The following is a 6,125-nucleotide window of genomic DNA, read 5'->3' on the forward strand; positions in this document are numbered from 1 at the left end:
GTCTTCACTACCTGTTTCTCTTGGTCTATACAATCACTGTGTCTGCCTCTTTGGTTTCTAACAGTGCTTCTCAACTTGTGGGTCGCAACCAGTTGAGAGTCAAAGGACCCTTTCACAGGGGTGTCACCTAAGACCATCAGAAAACACAGGTATTTACATTATGATTCATAATAGTAGCAAAATTACAGTTATGAAGTAGCAATGAACTTAATTTTATGGTTGGGGGTCACCACATCATGAGGAATTGTATTAAAGGGTTGCAGCATTAGGAAGGCTGAGAACCACTAGTTCATAAGATAAACCAGATGTGGGTTTCAGCCTTGAATCTTTGGAAAACTTCGTCTCTCTGAAGCCCAGTGTCCTCACAGTAGAATAGAGACTAGATGCTAATAGGAACTAGACTTCCCTCAGCATCTGTGTGAAGCAGTCTCGCCATCCCTGCCTGCCAATGACTGTATCTCTGTCCCAGTGGCCGTTTGCTTGCTGTGTATTTAAGACAACGTCTTGCTATATAGCTCAAGCTGGCAGCGCACCTCATACTTGGGCTCAATTATACTTATTTCTGAGATGTGGAGAGTATCAGAGAAGAAGGGATGAATCTTAACACAGCCCTTGGTTTAAGGCAATTTGGGGCAAACGTATTCCAGCAAAGTCGGACGCTTGCATCCGTGGCTTCATTTCTGCTGCTTGCTCCCTGCATTCCAGGCGGCAGATTTGGGAAATGTACCCCGGAGATAACATTTAGATTATCGTTATCTAATCTCTGCTCCATCACGTGAATGTTCAGCACAAGGAGAGGAGGCCATATGGAAACTGGTTATATTGGTTAATATTTTTGAAAGGCCAAAACCAAAGCTAGCTAGCTTAAGAAAAGGGGAATTTAGGGGACAGATTTGGGGAACCCCTAGAAACTGAAAGGATGGACCAGAAGTGGAAATGAGTAGAAAAGAGCTGAGGAAGAACAAAAACAAAACAAAAACCCAAACAAAATAAATAAAAACAAGACAAGAAAATAAAACAAAAGCATTGCTATTTTTGTGGAGCAGCTGTCTTTGAAACTGTCTTCCTTTGGGTTTGGGCAGGGATTTTTTTTTTAATGTTTTTTTTTTCAGAGAAATGATTCTATACTTATATTTTTAATATGAGCAGCTAAATAATTTGTAGAAGCACAGGAAATGTCTGACAGGTTTAAATTTTTTTAATTAAGAAAAATTTAACAACCATCATTTACTTATGAAACAGCTGGTTAAGATCGACAGGGGGGTATCTATCTAATCCATATCCATTGAGTTCCTTTTCTGGGATCCGAAGTAAAGATCTTATCATTTTAAAACCAAGTAGCACCTGATAAGGGCAGGTGAAATGGCTCTGTAGGTAAAGGCACTTGCCACCAAATCTGATGACCTGAATTTGATCCCATGACCCATACAACTCCCACGGGTTGTCCTCTGACCTCTGCATGTTACACATATGAATGCTAAGATATAACAAGTGTTTTTTAAAAAACAGAATCACCAGATAAGACTAAAGAAAAGAAGTGGTTTTAGCAACACAAAGGTAAAGGACTGTGATCATAGCTCAGTTGATCGAGTACTTACCTAATATATACAAAGCCTTCTTGGCTTTAACCGCTAACATCACAGACTGCGTGAGGGCAACAGTGTGCCACCAGGCTAGCAGTCCCAGCAGCACGCGGGTGTAGGGGAGAGGTAGATACAGAAGAATCAGAAGCTCAAGGTTATTGTAGGTTAAGGAGGGAGTTTGAGGACAGCCTTGATTAAAGACTGTACCAAATAAGTAAGTAAGTAAATAAATAAATAGAAAACTATGAGCTGGGTGTGGTGGCACACATACACACAGGACAGGAATCCCAGCACTTAGGAGGCTAAGGTAAGTAGATCATGAGTTTGAGGCCAGCCTTGGCTACATAGTCAGACTCTATCTAGAAAACGAAAACAAATGTATAAAGCGCTTGCTGAGGAAGCATGAGGACCTAAGTTCAGATTCCTAGCACCACCTAAAAAGCAGGGCATGGTAGTATGTGTTTGTAAACCCAGTGTTGGGAGGAGAAGAGGGGAGGGTCCCAGGGGCTCACTGGCCAGCCTGAAAGTCTAGCCAATCAGTAAACTCCAGGTTCAGTAAGAGACTCTGCTAATCAGAAAATAAAAATAAAATGTTTAAAATGGTGACGAGTGAGATAGATACCTACTGTCAACTCCTGGTCTCTGCATGTGAGCAGACATGCGGAAAACACACATGGAAAACACACAGAAAACTGCCCAACCAAACAAGCAAACAAGTCCCCCCCCCCAAAAAAAAAAAGGTAAAAGCAGGTGGCATGGTAAAGGGAAACAATCCTAATGGGAAGAAAAGAATCCAGGCTTCCGGTGTGCGCGCACTGGAAGGCTGTGCCCTCCCTCTTCCCTCCTGCCATTTCTTCCTCGTGATAAGATAGAGACTGGTTAAGAAATGGGGAAGCCGAGTGAGAAAGCACATTATGTTTAAAAGACTCAGTTAGGGAATAGCAAACCCAGAGTAGAACTGCTTCCTGGAAGATTCCACCATCTGCTAATGCTACGGAGCGTCTGGAGCCAGTTTCAAGCCCCAGCTGAGTCTAGCTCCAAAATAAGAGACTCTGAATATCCAGGGCTGGAGGTGGGAAGTAAGTCAGTTTGAGCCGTGGTTGGAGCCAGGGAGACACTCCATGCTCTTGTCTGCTTTTCTTTGCTCTCAAGTAGGGCACAATGGCTCCTGCCAGTAATTCCTAGTACCCAGGGGCCTGAGGCAGGGAGGCTGCCATCAATTTGAGGCCAATCTGGACTCCAAATTCTGTCCAGTCTGGGCTACAGAGTGAGACCCTGCCCCCCCAAAACCAAAAGAATAAAGCATTATACTTAGCACAGTAAAAAGGTTGCCTGTATGAATGTAGATTATTAAAAACAAAAACTCTATCAAAGTGACAGAACTGCTTAACTCACTACAGTCCTGGCTGCTCCAATAGACCCAGGCATAGGTTTTTCCTGTGTCCCATAGGCTAGATCACAATGGTAGCGCAATGGTTATCGCCACATGAACTCTCGTAGCTGAGCATGTGGCCTGCTCAACATGGCTGGGCATCTGTTTTTGCTCATTATACTCTCATGACAGCATGCCAGACTGCAGTAGTCCTCCACTGGGTCGCAGGAGAGGTCCTGGGGAGGAGATGTGGCTCCATCACCTGCCACACCCTCCTCACGCTCTCCACATTTATGTGTAAGATCATCAGAGGAAGAAGAGTCAGCTACTGCCTTGAAAGCTGTCCCTTGCTTTCACACATTATTCAAGCTAATTATTCACATAAGTAACGCTTCATCAGGCATAAGTGTGTTAGAACAAGTTGAGTGAGCTGAAATCTCTAATTTGAAATATTAGCCTCATGAAATCCAGTAGTTTAATTTGATCCGTGCCTACTATCAAAGCACAGCATCTCATTTCCTGAACTGGCTTAAAGCAGAAAGGGGCAGAGGGAGAATTCCTGTATTAAAAACTGGGAGATCTGAAGTGGCATTGTCCTAATTGGATAGCTGTTTAAATTTTTTTTCTTCTTTCTAGTTACTAAGATAGTTACTTTTCGTGATGAATTACTTGAAAAAGAACAGTACACAGAGAAAAATAAAGTAGCTGTCATTTGATTAGGACTTTTCTGTTTAAACTTGATGCTTTGATGTTGCAGTCTGTATATACTATGCTCTAAATATTCACTGTGGGGTCAGTGAGAGGGTTCAGTGTAGATAAAGTGCTTGCTGCTAGGCTTGATGATGTGAGTTCAATCCCCAGGATCTCCATGGTGGAAGGAGAGAACTGACTCCTGCAAGTTGTTCTCAGACCTCTACATGCATGTTGTGGAACATGTATACTGCCTCCCTGCCCCCCCCCAGAGAGAGAGAGAATAAAAAATATTGATTGTGACATAAGTAAGTGATATATGATAATTTGTGGAAACACATCAAAATGAACTTGAGGTGTTGAGTTCCAAATCCAAATGTAATTTTATGAATCTTAGAAAAATTATAACCACAAAGAATAACCACACACATATAAACACACAAATCCAAGCTACTATGTTTTCTCAATTTTTAAAATTATTTATTTTTTAAGTGTGAGTGTGTGTGTTTTCAGAAACCAGAAGAAGGTCACCAAATGCTCTGGAGCTGCAGCCTAATATAGGTGTTGGGAACTGAATTGGGGTCCTCTGCTAAAGTAATACATGCTCTTAGTGGCTAAACCATCCCTCTAGCCCCCCTCCCCACTTTTTTTTTTTTAAATCCAATACTAACTGTTAATTTTCTGATCCCATCCCTTGGCACCACTCTGTGTCCTGACATAGAAGCCTCTTCTTAAGGAAAAACTCCATCCATTTTTTTCTCTCTTCTCTCCCTCCACTCCCACGAGGTATGCACCCATCAACACGCCCTTCTCCCTTTCTCTCTCTCTCTGTCTTCCTCTTTATGTCTTTCTACCTCTTCATCTCTCTATTATAATAAACTCTCCACTCAGATGTAGCGTCTGGGTTGTGTATGTCCACCCACCGACTTGTCGCCATGCCCTCATGGTGTGGGTTGTCTGCCAGCCTGTGGCTGCATCTGCCCAGCATGCCAGCATGTTTCCCTGCATGTGTGGGATACCCTTGGTGCCCCCTGCGTAATAATAAATCATAACAGAGGCAACTTCTTATTAAATTTCAATTACACCATCTCTGCCCAGCTTACTCCTTGCTGCTGACATTGTCAAAGTGTGTACCATGTGGTTGAGAACTTTATCCACTGCTGTTGTTCAACATTGTGTCCTTGTTGCATTCTCTGGAATTGTAACTATTTGAAATTGATTTGTACTCAACGGTCTCCTCTCTCCCTGGCAATTTCCCATTCTTCTCTCTCTGCTCCTTCTCTCTTTTCTCACTTGGTTCAGGACAGGCCTAGGGAGGAGTTCCTCAGCATCTCTGCTAAGGAGAGGTGGCCTGGTCCCTTCCTACTTTCACTGATGGATCTGGAGCCGTCATCTATGTTTTCCTTCACGACAGATGTCATAGCTTCAGAGCCCAAGGACACAGTGGTGATCTACTGTGGGTTGGGGATGTTTTCCAGATTGGCCGCAACCGGAAATCCTGCTCTTCCATGGCTCCCACCTTCTAGAGGGACAGGAGTCTAAGCACAGTCCCTTGGCTGTTGGCATGAAGCTGCTGCCCATCAAAAGTCAGGCCAGATAGGCTCCTTGGTGCTCAAAGAGGAAATCAAATCTTACACTGACTGACCCACTGGGTTACATTTGGTTATTCCTTTGACTTTAGTAAAAACTTAGGCCAATAGCTAATTGATTTCATATCATTGTGTTGACTTTAGGGTACTGATGAGTTTTAAAGTAAGTAGAAATCTGTGAAGGCTTGTGCGGGGCAGTAAAAGTAACCCCAGAAGAGTCTGTCTTTCCCTCCCTTCAATCCCTTCCCTTTGCTCCCCTCCCTTCCTCCTTCCCTTCCACACTCCTCCCTTTCTGTTTCTGTTTCTGACCCAGTCTCCTGTAGCCCAGGTTGTCTTGAACTTGCTATGTAGCTGAATGTGACTCCAACTCCTAATCTTCCTGCCTCTGCCTCTCAAGTGCTGGAATTTCAAGTGTGGGGAGCCATGCCCTGAAATCTAGAGTATCATTCCAGAGTGAGGTGAGAAACCCAACTACTCAAACTCAGGAGTGTTTACCTTTTATTTTCCATCTTGGAATGATCAGGTTTTTAATTTTATTCAGGAAGGCTGAGACTTTGTACACACCAATACACAGTTTTTAACTTACTACATTTCTCAAATACATATTATTGACTTTGGGGAAAAAAAAACTATTAATAACTCATCAGTTGAGTTAAGATATATACAGGAAGACAAATAGCAAATCTGTTTATCTTGGGGCCTGATTTAAATGGAAGGTCTTGTAATACAAAGCTATAATTAGCTAGACTATAACAGATTAGGACAAATACCTACTCAGGGAAACAAGATGTCGGTTGGATCGCTTCAGTCTTCTTGTCATCAGGAAGAGATACTTTAATTTGTCACTGACAGATTGCTCAGGGCAGTTTTTAGATTTTAGGATCATGGTCT

This window comes from Peromyscus leucopus, chromosome 5 (assembly GCF_004664715.2).
Source record: "Peromyscus leucopus breed LL Stock chromosome 5, UCI_PerLeu_2.1, whole genome shotgun sequence".
Classification (NCBI taxonomy): Eukaryota; Metazoa; Chordata; class Mammalia; order Rodentia; family Cricetidae; genus Peromyscus; species Peromyscus leucopus.